This window comes from Brienomyrus brachyistius, unplaced genomic scaffold (genome assembly GCF_023856365.1).
Source record: "Brienomyrus brachyistius isolate T26 unplaced genomic scaffold, BBRACH_0.4 scaffold36, whole genome shotgun sequence".
Taxonomy (NCBI): Eukaryota; Metazoa; Chordata; class Actinopteri; order Osteoglossiformes; family Mormyridae; genus Brienomyrus; species Brienomyrus brachyistius.
Genome location: NW_026042311.1, coordinates 3005006 through 3017222, shown reverse-complemented (window position 1 = coordinate 3017222; position 12217 = coordinate 3005006). Strand labels below are relative to the sequence as shown.

Here is a 12217-nt window from a genome sequence, read left to right as displayed (position 1 = left end):
TGCCCGGAGGGCTTTTGGCCCCTTCAGCTTTGGTTCAAGTGGATCGGGGAACTGCTTATATTCCAGTGGTTAACGTGGGTACGGAGGCAGTGGTGTTGTATCCCCGTACCATTCTGGGGAGGCTGAGTGATGTTCTTATAACCAGTTTACCTACTGGAGTTGCTGAAGTGAGGGCGGTGGCTGGTTCGGTTACCGATCAAGTGGCCCATGCTTCCATTGAAACCCGGATCCAGGAACTTGATTTGTCAGCATTGCCTAGTTCAGAGCAGGATCAGGTAAGGGCCGTCTTGCTGAAGTTTAGCTCGGTGTTTGCTGCACATGATGGGGACTTGGGTTGCAGTAACCTCATCTCACACGAGATTCCATTATTGGATGACATTCCGGTTCGTCAGCGTTATCGGCGATTACCTCCCTCCGAGTATGAGGTAGTGAAGGCCCATATCCAACAGCTGCTTGAGGCACAGGTCATTCGGGAGAGTTGCAGTCCCTATGCATCCCCCATCGTTCTGGTTAGGAAAAAGGATGGTAGCCCTCGGTTGTGTGTGGATTATCGGCAGCTAAATAGTAAGACCCGTAAGGATGCTTTTCCATTGCCTCGCATCGAGGAATCTTTGGATGCCCTTTCAGGTGCATGCTGGTTTTCTACCCTCGATCTAGCCAGTGGTTATAATCAAGTGCCCGTTGCGGAATCGGATAGGACCAAGACTGCCTTTTGCACGCCTTTTGGGCTTTGAGTGGAACCGAATGCCATTTGGGCTTTGTAACGCGCCTAGTACCTTTCAACGGTTGATGCAGCGAATCTTTGGGGATCAGCATTGTCAGGCATTGTTGCTCTACTTGGATGATGTGGTGGTCTTTTCCTCCTCTGTTTTACAGCATCTGGAACGATTGGAGTTGGTACTTGGACGGCTACAGCGGGAGGGCCTTAAAGCTAAGTTGGAGAAATGTGCTTTCTTTCAGAAGGAAGTTGGTTACTTGGGTCATGTGATTTCAAGCCAGGGTGTCTCGACAGACCCTAAAAAGGTTGAGGCTGTGGCTACGTGGAAGAGGCCTTCTAATGTTTCTGAGCTCCGCTCCTTTTTGGGGTTCACTAGCTACTATCGCCGTTTTGTGGAGGGATTTGCACAGCTGGCAGCCCCTTTGCATAAGTTAGTGGCAGAGCTAGTTGGGACAAAGTCGCGAGGCGCTTCAGGTCGTTCTCTGGCTTCTGCATGGACTGCACAGTGTGAGCTTAGCTTTGAGGGCTTAAAGAGTAGATTGGTGGGGTCACCAGTGTTGGCCTATGCCGATTTTTCTTTGCCTTTTCGATTGGAAATAGATGCAAGCCATGGGGGCCTGGGTGCTGTCCTTTCTCAAGAACAGGGTGGCCTTATTCGGCCTATTGCATATGCTAGTCGGGGCTTGAGGCCCGCGGAGCGGAACATGTCGAACTACAGCTCCATGAAACTCGAGTTTCTTGCGCTGAAGTGGGCCATGACGGAGAAATTTCGTGAGTACCTGTTGGGCGCTAAGTGCGTTGTGTTTACTGATAATAACCCCCTCGCCCATCTTTCTACCGCCAAGCTGGGTGCTACCGAACAGCGGTGGGCGGCTCAACTTGCGGTGTTTGATTATGAACTGAAGTATCGGTCGGGTACTAGTAATAGAAATGCCGACGCTTTGTCTCGGCAACATCTACCGTCTAGTTCTGCCTCAGATCGTCCTGGGACGGCTGTCCCAGTTGTCGTGCAGCAGACCCCGGTACCCAGTAATTGCGTCTTTGCGTCACAGGCGGTTGTTTCGGTCTTTCCGCAGTGTTCTTCGGTCGACTTGCGAGTTCAGCAAGAAGCTGACCCTGATATTTGTAGCATCCTGACCTTTTGGAATAGGAGGGAGCGTCCTACTGCTGTGGAACGGGGTCAGCTATCATCTTCAGCCTTGTTACGTCAGTGGGACCGTCTGGTGGAAAAGGATGGGGTGCTGTATCGGAGGATTCTCCGTCCTGATGGGGGTGAAGAGGTGTTCCAGCTGGTCTTGCCCAGGTCCTTGCGGGTGGTGGTGCTGAAACGGCTTCATCAAGATCATGGTCATCAAGGTATCGAGAGAACGAGTCAGCTAGTGCGGCAGCGGTGTTATTGGCCAGGAATGGCATCTGATATTACACACTGGTGCCAGGAGTGTGAACGCTGCCAGGTCAGTAAAGACTCTCAGCCTGTTCCCCACAGCTACATGGGACACTTATTGGCCTCACGACCCAATGAAATCGTAGCCTTGGACTTCACCATTTTGGAGCCAGCACGTAATGGGGTGGAGAATGTGTTGGTGATGACTGATGTCTTCAGTAAGTATACTTTGGCTATACCAACACGGGACCAACGCGCCTCAACAGTGGCGCATGTTTTGGTGACCGAGTGGTTTTACAAATTGGGAGTTCCGGGTCGTATTCATTCCGACCAGGGCCGTAATTTTGAGAGTGCGTTGATGCATCAACTCTGCATTTTGTATGGTGTTAGTAAGTCACGTACTACCCCTTATCATCCAGCGGGTAACGGTCAGTGTGAGCGTTTCAATCGTACTTTGCACAATCTTTTGCGGACACTCCCTGCGTCCCAGAAGAGGGATTGGTCAGCATGTTTACCCCAGGTGACATTTGGTTACAATACTACACCGCATCAATCTACTGGTGAGACACCATACTTTCTTATGTTTGGACAAGATCCCAAACTGCCTGTGGATTTTTTGTTGGGCAGGGTTCAAGAACCAGTGCCTGGTACAGTGAATGACGGGATAGTGGAGCATCAAACCCGACTTCAGTTAGCGTTTGAGGGTGCCAGGGAGCGTCTTGCTATGGCCGCAGGGCAGCGTAAGGAGCGCCATGATTACCGGGTGAAGGCTGCACCGTTACAGGAGAACCAGTTAGTGTATGTACGTGATCTTGGAGTCCGGGGCCGACATAAAATCCAAGACCTCTGGAGTTCAGTGGTGCATAAGGTATTGAAAACCCCTAGGTTGGGGGGTGTGGTTTATACTGTCGCACCAGTTGATGCTCTAGAGAAGGTCAAGCATGTTCATCGGACCATGCTTAAGCCCTGTGTTGGTTGTGAAGTCGAAGGTGATCCTCAGCCTTTTCCAGCTGAAGAGGTGGCTACCTCCGAGGACTCGTTTGAGCAGGAGCTCTGGGTTCGGATCCCTGCAGTGGAGGGGAATACAGCGTCATCTGCCCCTGGGGCTGCCTGTACAGGTCTTTCCCAGTGCCCCCAGTCGTTGGCTGCAGCGTTGTCTCCAGCCATGCCAATTCACTCTGGGGTAGGCGGGGAGGAATGTGCCTCTTGGCATACGGGTACCCCTTCAAGACCCTCTGTAGTCACCACTCAAGTGATGGAACAGCCAAGTACCAGTGGGGTAGGGATACGAAGAACCGCCAGGACCACTGCAGGCCGACATACTAATCTTTATCATCTTCCTAGGTCGGTAGGGGGCGGGGCCTTAGGGGCTGTGAGTTCTTCTGGACCTGTGTCTCATGCGGTAGGGGCTATGTTTAGACCTTGGCAGTAACTCTGGGTTTGGTTGTAGCTGTCCATCGTCGGGACGACGATGCAAAATCCTGGGGTAGATTATAATGAGGTGGAGCTGGAGGGTGCGATCTGGTTGGGGCATGGTAATTTCATTAACCTGATTGCTTAATTGTTGCAGCCAGCACGCGTATATAGGACCCGGTTGTGGTTGCGTGTGTGTGACTGATTTGTAAGCGTGACGTGACTCTCCGTGCGCCAGTATCTCCTTTTCCGGAAGTTGTGGCTATATCCAACGCTGCAGGTAGGGCATCAGTGGACGGGGTCGTTTGCTTGCTGTATGGGTGGTTGTAATGTGCTTTGGTATCTTTCTTACAGTTGCAAGGGCTTGGTAAATCTAGCAGCTTGCGGTTGCTTCCGCTTTTAAGGTTTTCCAACTTTTACCGCGTGTAATCTGCCAGGTATGTCTCGTCTCCTTTTACCAACGTTTGGGTAGTAGGGGCATACCTAATACTGTGTTTGTATTTGTAGTGGATCGCGACTTGGAGTGTCCCGGACCGATGTGAGCCAGACCATCAACGGGATACTAAGTCACTACAATTGCTGCTGTTTTGCCCGGATGTTTTATGTTTTGTTTCATGTTTTAATTGGTTTTAAGTATTAATGTGTTTTATTGATTGAATGTAAATTGGGGGGGTGTCGTTGGGAAGGCTTGGTGCTGGGCGGTGAGGATCCGTGTCGGGCGATACCGCGCTGCGTGGTCGCGTTGCTTTCTTGTAGCCCACCCCTTGGGTGGATGTATGTGCGTCATGTACTGCGGGACCCCTCAGAGTGTTTGACTGTACGCCTCCCATTCCCCTCCCGATAACAGCTCCCTGGTTTGGGTTTTCTCTTTTGTCGTGTGATTGGAGTGTTTTAAACATGATTTGATTTGTATTTGTGCTGTGATTTTGGTTTTTTTGTGTTTTTATTTAGAGTGTGAATAGCCAACAGCCTAATAAAGGGAGTGTTTATGGTCTTCGCGTCTCCCCTATGGTGATCACGAATCTGTGTCCTTTTATATTGGAGTGGGTTTTGAACTCCGGTATTCTAATTCTCTGGGTGAAATTCCCAGAGTGGCGTAGTCGGGTTGTCCATTTCCGTATTCCCTCGCTACTTCCTCCCTCAGTAACGCCACAGATTTGGCGTAGTCGGCAGGATCTTCACCAGCATATGGTGGAGCTGTGATTTCCTGATCACTCCCTTGGAAGGATAGGTGAATTTTTATCTTTTGTTTTATGATTTGGTTTTGAATGTGTATGTAACCGAGAGGCAAAACAGCAGCATTTGTGTCCGTTGAGCCGGTATTTTGTGTAAATTTGCTGAGTCTCGTAGTCCACCTATTTTATTATCATGGATGATGAAGTGCAACAGCTCCGGGATTTGGTGGGGCAGCTCCAGGCTGATATTGATCGTTTGCGCCAGGAGCGAGCAGAGGCTCCAGATCCCTCCGTCACCCAATCCGCCCCTGCACCTCCACCTGTTTCAGCCGAGCATCGTGTTTTTACCGACCGGTTTGCTTTTATTTCTAGGGACCGGAAGTGTCCCATGTCTGGGGTGAGCTTCGAGGAATGGGAGGACGAGGTGCAAGCGTGTATGCGGGCTTGGCATTTGTCATCTGCTGATCAAGCATTCTTTCTGTTTGACCACTTAGAGGCGGGAGCCAAGGAGGAGATTAAACATCGCTCCGCGGTTGAACGGGGTGACCCGGAAAGGATACTGGCAATATTGCGTGAGCTGTATGGGTGTTCTTATTCTCATGTATTGTTGCAGGAAGCTTTCTTTTCTAGGAAGCAACAGGATGGGGAGGGTCTGCTTGAGTTTTCATTGGCCCTAATGAGTTTGATGGGCAAGATTCAACAGGCTGCGCCACATGCGGTACCTAATGCCGAGGTAATGTTAAGAGACCAATTTATGGAGCATGTTGCTGATTGTGCACTCCGTAGAGAGTTGAAACGACTGGTGCGGTGTCAACCCTCCATGAGGTTGTTAGATGTACGGAGGGAGGCTCTTAGATGGGACCGTGAGGGTACCCCTTTGGTGGGCGCGGTCGCAGCTTGTCCGTTTCCGCTGCCTATGGTATCTCCTATGGGTTGCAAGGTCAGTCATACTCTGCCCCTAGGGTGGTAGCCTCAAATAGTGAGTTTCTAGAATTAAAGGACCTTCTGACACAGCAACAAGAGCAGATTAATTTGCTCACTCGGTCTGTATCACTTTTGCAGGCCTCTAAGCAAGTTCGCCACCCTCCTCACGGCCCTGTCATTTGTCGCCGGTGTCAGCAACCTGGTCACTTTGCACGGAATTGTGAGGGATCAAGGGTTTCTGGTCCTAGGGACCCACCCTCTTCCGGCTCAGTGTCAAGCCTTGCCCAGTCTGGTCAGCAGCCGGGAAACGAGTACCCGCCGCGTTGTTGAGCCACAGCGCGGAGGGGGTTTCTACTGGCTCTATAGTGGAGAATGTGGGGATGGTGTCTCAGTTAATGTCATCTTGTCCGCACATTAGCGTTAATATGGGTGGGGTGGAGGTATCCTGCTTGGTGGATACTGGATCGATGGTGTCCACGATTACGGAAAGCTGTTTTAGGAGCCATTTTGAACCATGGGGGCCTGATCGATTGAAGCTGTGTCAGTGGCTGCAGCTTCGTGCTGCCAATGGCCTGGCCATTCCATATGTTGGGTATCTGGAAATGGATGTGACCCTTTGTGGTAGGGAGATACCAGGTTGTGGTGTATTAGTGGTCAAGGACCCACCAGGGGGTGTAGTTCCCCAAGCACCTGGTGTTTTAGGGATGAACATCATTAGTAAGTGTTATCGCGACCTGTTTGGTCAGCATGGGCCACTTTGGGTTGAACATCCGCCTGTGGTGCAGGCCCCGAGGTCAGTCCGGCAGGCTTTGCAGCAGTGTCATCAGGTTGATGCGATCCCTACTGAGTCCTGTAGGACTGTGCGTGTAAGGGGAGGCAGGGCGTCTCGTGTCCCTGGGGGTGTCCTTGCATTTGTTCCGACTACCTGTTCTGGTCACATTGCGCACGGCTCTGTCTTGTTTGAGCCGCATGCGGCTGGGTTGCCCGGAGGGCTTTTGGCCCCTTCAGCTTTGGTTCAAGTGGATCGGGGAACTGCTTATATTCCAGTGGTTAACGTGGGTACGGAGGCAGTGGTGTTGTATCCCTGTACCATTCTGGGGAGGCTGAGTGATGTTCTTATAACCAGTTTACCTACTGGAGTTGCTGAAGTGAGGGCGGTGGCTGGTTCGGTTACCGATCAAGTGGCCCATGCTTCCATTGAAACCCGGATCCAGGAACTTGATTTGTCAGCATTGCCTAGTTCAGAGCAGGATCAGGTAAGGGCCGTCTTGCTGAAGTTTAGCTCGGTGTTTGCTGCACATGATGGGGACTTGGGTTGCAGTAACCTCATCTCACACGAGATTCCATTATTGGATGACATTCCGGTTCGTCAGCATTATCGGCGATTACCTCCCTCCGAGTATGAGGTAGTGAAGGCCCATATCCAACAGCTGCTTGAGGCACAGGTCATTCGGGAGAGTTGCAGTCCCTATGCATCCCCCATCGTTCTGGTTAGGAAAAAGGATGGTAGCCCTCGGTTGTGTGTGGATTATCGGCAGCTAAATAGTAAGACCCGTAAGGATGCTTTTCCATTGCCTCGCATCGAGGAATCTTTGGATGCCCTTTCAGGTGCATGCTGGTTTTCTACCCTCGATCTAGCCAGTGGTTATAATCAAGTGCCCGTTGCGGAATCGGATAGGACCAAGACTGCCTTTTGCACGCCTTTTGGGCTTTGAGTGGAACCGAATGCCATTTGGGCTTTGTAACGCGCCTAGTACCTTTCAACGGTTGATGCAGCGAATCTTTGGGGATCAGCATTGTCAGGCATTGTTGCTCTACTTGGATGATGTGGTGGTCTTTTCCTCCTCTGTTTTACAGCATCTGGAACGATTGGAGTTGGTACTTGGACGGCTACAGCGGGAGGGCCTTAAAGCTAAGTTGGAGAAATGTGCTTTCTTTCAGAAGGAAGTTGGTTACTTGGGTCATGTGATTTCAAGCCAGGGTGTCTCGACAGACCCTAAAAAGGTTGAGGCTGTGGCTACGTGGAAGAGGCCTTCTAATGTTTCTGAGCTCCGCTCCTTTTTGGGGTTCACTAGCTACTATCGCCGTTTTGTGGAGGGATTTGCACAGCTGGCAGCCCCTTTGCATAAGTTAGTGGCAGAGCTAGTTGGGACAAAGTCGCGAGGCGCTTCAGGTCGTTCTCTGGCTTCTGCATGGACTGCACAGTGTGAGCTTAGCTTTGAGGGCTTAAAGAGTAGATTGGTGGGGTCACCAGTGTTGGCCTATGCCGATTTTTCTTTGCCTTTTCGATTGGAAATAGATGCAAGCCATGGGGGCCTGGGTGCTGTCCTTTCTCAAGAACAGGGTGGCCTTATTCGGCCTATTGCATATGCTAGTCGGGGCTTGAGGCCCGCGGAGCGGAACATGTCGAACTACAGCTCCATGAAACTCGAGTTTCTTGCGCTGAAGTGGGCCATGACGGAGAAATTTCGTGAGTACCTGTTGGGCGCTAAGTGCGTTGTGTTTACTGATAATAACCCCCTCGCCCATCTTTCTACCGCCAAGCTGAGTGCTACCGAACAGCGGTGGGCGGCTCAACTTGCGGTGTTTGATTATGAACTGAAGTATCGGTCGGGTACTAGTAATAGAAATGCCGACGCTTTGTCTCGGCAACATCTACCGTCTAGTTCTGCCTCAGATCGTCCTGGGACGGCTGTCCCAGTTGTCGTGCAGCAGACCCCGGTACCCAGTAATTGCGTCTTTGCGTCACAGGCGGTTGTTTCGGTCTTTCCGCAGTGTTCTTCGGTCGACTTGCGAGTTCAGCAAGAAGCTGACCCTGATATTTGTAGCATCCTGACCTTTTGGAATAGGAGGGAGCGTCCTACTGCTGTGGAACGGGGTCAGCTATCATCTTCAGCCTTGTTACGTCAGTGGGACCGTCTGGTGGAAAAGGATGGGGTGCTGTATCGGAGGATTCTCCGTCCTGATGGGGGTGAAGAGGTGTTCCAGCTGGTCTTGCCCAGGTCCTTGCGGGTGGTGGTGCTGAAACGGCTTCATCAAGATCATGGTCATCAAGGTATCGAGAGAACGAGTCAGCTAGTGCGGCAGCGGTGTTATTGGCCAGGAATGGCATCTGATATTACACACTGGTGCCAGGAGTGTGAACGCTGCCAGGTCAGTAAAGACTCTCAGCCTGTTCCCCACAGCTACATGGGACACTTATTGGCCTCACGACCCAATGAAATCGTAGCCTTGGACTTCACCATTTTGGAGCCAGCACGTAATGGGGTGGAGAATGTGTTGGTGATGACTGATGTCTTCAGTAAGTATACTTTGGCTATACCAACACGGGACCAACGCGCCTCAACAGTGGCGCATGTTTTGGTGACCGAGTGGTTTTACAAATTGGGAGTTCCGGGTCGTATTCATTCCGACCAGGGCCGTAATTTTGAGAGTGCGTTGATGCATCAACTCTGCATTTTGTATGGTGTTAGTAAGTCACGTACTACCCCTTATCATCCAGCGGGTAACGGTCAGTGTGAGCGTTTCAATCGTACTTTGCACAATCTTTTGCGGACACTCCCTGCGTCCCAGAAGAGGGATTGGTCAGCATGTTTACCCCAGGTGACATTTGGTTACAATACTACACCGCATCAATCTACTGGTGAGACACCATACTTTCTTATGTTTGGACAAGATCCCAAACTGCCTGTGGATTTTTTGTTGGGCAGGGTTCAAGAACCAGTGCCTGGTACAGTGAATGACGGGATAGTGGAGCATCAAACCCGACTTCAGTTAGCGTTTGAGGGTGCCAGGGAGCGTCTTGCTATGGCCGCAGGGCAGCGTAAGGAGCGCCATGATTACCGGGTGAAGGCTGCACCGTTACAGGAGAACCAGTTAGTGTATGTACGTGATCTTGGAGTCCGGGGCCGACATAAAATCCAAGACCTCTGGAGTTCAGTGGTGCATAAGGTATTGAAAACCCCTAGGTTGGGGGGTGTGGTTTATACTGTCGCACCAGTTGATGCTCTAGAGAAGGTCAAGCATGTTCATCGGACCATGCTTAAGCCCTGTGTTGGTTGTGAAGTCGAAGGTGATCCTCAGCCTTTTCCAGCTGAAGAGGTGGCTACCTCCGAGGACTCGTTTGAGCAGGAGTTCTGGGTTCGGATCCCTGCAGTGGAGGGGAATACAGTGTCATCTGCCCCTGGGGCTGCCTGTACAGGTCTTTCCCAGTGCCCCCAGTCGTTGGCTGCAGCGTTGTCTCCAGCCATGCCAATTCACTCTGGGGTAGGCGGGGAGGAATGTGCCTCTTGGCATACGGGTACCCCTTCAAGACCCTCTGTAGTCACCACTCAAGTGATGGAACAGCCAAGTACCAGTGGGGTAGGGATACGAAGAACCGCCAGGACCACTGCAGGCCGACATACTAATCTTTATCATCTTCCTAGGTCGGTAGGGGGCGGGGCCTTAGGGGCTGTGAGTTCTTCTGGACCTGTGTCTCATGCGGTAGGGGCTATGTTTAGACCTTGGCAGTAACTCTGGGTTTGGTTGTAGCTGTCCATCGTCGGGACGACGATGCAAAATCCTGGGGTAGATTATAATGAGGTGGAGCTGGAGGGTGCGATCTGGTTGGGGCATGGTAATTTCATTAACCTGATTGCTTAATTGTTGCAGCCAGCACGCGTATATAGGACCCGGTTGTGGTTGCGTGTGTGTGACTGATTTGTAAGCGTGACGTGACTCTCCGTGCGCCAGTATCTCCTTTTCCGGAAGTTGTGGCTATATCCAACGCTGCAGGTAGGGCATCAGTGGACGGGGTCGTTTGCTTGCTGTATGGGTGGTTGTAATGTGCTTTGGTATCTTTCTTACAGTTGCAAGGGCTTGGTAAATCTAGCAGCTTGCGGTTGCTTCCGCTTTTAAGGTTTTCCAACTTTTACCGCGTGTAATCTGCCAGGTATGTCTCGTCTCCTTTTACCAACGTTTGGGTAGTAGGGGCATACCTAATACTGTGTTTGTATTTGTAGTGGATCGCGACTTGGAGTGTCCCGGACCGATGTGAGCCAGACCATCAACGGGATACTAAGTCACTACAATTGCTGCTGTTTTGCCCGGATGTTTTATGTTTTGTTTCATGTTTTAATTGGTTTTAAGTATTAATGTGTTTTATTGATTGAATGTAAATTGGGGGGGTGTCGTTGGGAAGGCTTGGTGCTGGGCGGTGAGGATCCGTGTCGGGCGATACCGCGCTGCGTGGTCGCGTTGCTTTCTTTTAGCCCACCCCTTGGGTGGATGTACGTGCGTCATGTACTGCGGGACCCCTCAGAGTGTTTGACTGTACGCCTCCCATTCCCCTCCCGATAACAGCTCCCTGGTTTGGGTTTTCTCTTTTGTCGTGTGATTGGAGTGTTTTAAACATGATTTGATTTGTATTTGTGCTGTGATTTTGGTTTTTTTGTGTTTTTATTTAGAGTGTGAATAGCCAACAGCCTAATAAAGGGAGTGTTTATGGTCTTCGCGTCTCCCCTATGGTGATCATGAATCTGTGTCCTTTTATATTGGAGTGGGTTTTGAACTCCGGTATTCTAATTCTCTGGGTGAAATTCCCAGAGTGGCGTAGTCGGGTTGTCCATTTCCGTATTCCCTCGCTACTTCCTCCCTCAGTAACGCCACAGATTTGGCGTAGTCGGCAGGATCTTCACCAGCATATGGTGGAGCTGTGATTTCCTGATCACTCCCTTGGAAGGATAGGTGAATTTTTATCTTTTGTTTTATGATTTGGTTTTGAATGTGTATGTAACCGAGAGGCAAAACAGCAGCATTTGTGTCCGTTGAGCCGGTATTTTGTGTAAATTTGCTGAGTCTCGTAGTCCACCTATTTTATTATCATGGATGATGAAGTGCAACAGCTCCGGGATTTGGTGGGGCAGCTCCAGGCTGATATTGATCGTTTGCGCCAGGAGCGAGCAGAGGCTCCAGATCCCTCCGTCACCCAATCCGCCCCTGCACCTCCACCTGTTTCAGCCGAGCATCGTGTTTTTACCGACCGGTTTGCTTTTATTTCTAGGGACCGGAAGTGTCCCATGTCTGGGGTGAGCTTCGAGGAATGGGAGGACGAGGTGCAAGCGTGTATGCGGGCTTGGCATTTGTCATCTGCTGATCAAGCATTCTTTCTGTTTGACCACTTAGAGGCGGGAGCCAAGGAGGAGATTAAACATCGCTCCGCGGTTGAACGGGGTGACCCGGAAAGGATACTGGCAATATTGCGTGAGCTGTATGGGTGTTCTTATTCTCATGTATTGTTGCAGGAAGCTTTCTTTTCTAGGAAGCAACAGGATGGGGAGGGTCTGCTTGAGTTTTCATTGGCCCTAATGAGTTTGATGGGCAAGATTCAACAGGCTGCGCCACATGCGGTACCTAATGCCGAGGTAATGTTAAGAGACCAATTTATGGAGCATGTTGCTGATTGTGCACTCCGTAGAGAGTTGAAACGACTGGTGCGGTGTCAACCCTCCATGAGGTTGTTAGATGTACGGAGGGAGGCTCTTAGATGGGACCGTGAGGGTACCCCTTTGGTGGGCGCGGTCGCAGCTTGTCCGTTTCCGCTGCCTATGGTATCTCCTATGG

The 12217-nt window shown here is 50.9% G+C and overlaps 1 protein-coding gene and 2 long non-coding RNA genes across 4 annotated transcripts in view; 2 read left to right on the top strand and 1 right to left on the bottom strand.

Moving 5' to 3' along the window:
• LOC125722003 (uncharacterized) overlaps positions 1 to 12217 on the bottom strand; it is a 53455-nt gene that overhangs the window by 6556 nt on the left and 34682 nt on the right. The window lies entirely within an intron of this gene.
• LOC125722019 (uncharacterized) lies at positions 2859 to 4509 on the top strand. Its single transcript, XR_007386065.1, has 2 exons — positions 2859 to 3795; positions 4023 to 4509. It is a non-coding gene; the product is annotated as an uncharacterized LOC125722019 (long non-coding RNA).
• On the top strand, positions 9868 to 11104 carry LOC125722021 (uncharacterized). Its single transcript, XR_007386067.1, has 2 exons — positions 9868 to 10390; positions 10618 to 11104. It is a non-coding gene; the product is annotated as an uncharacterized LOC125722021 (long non-coding RNA).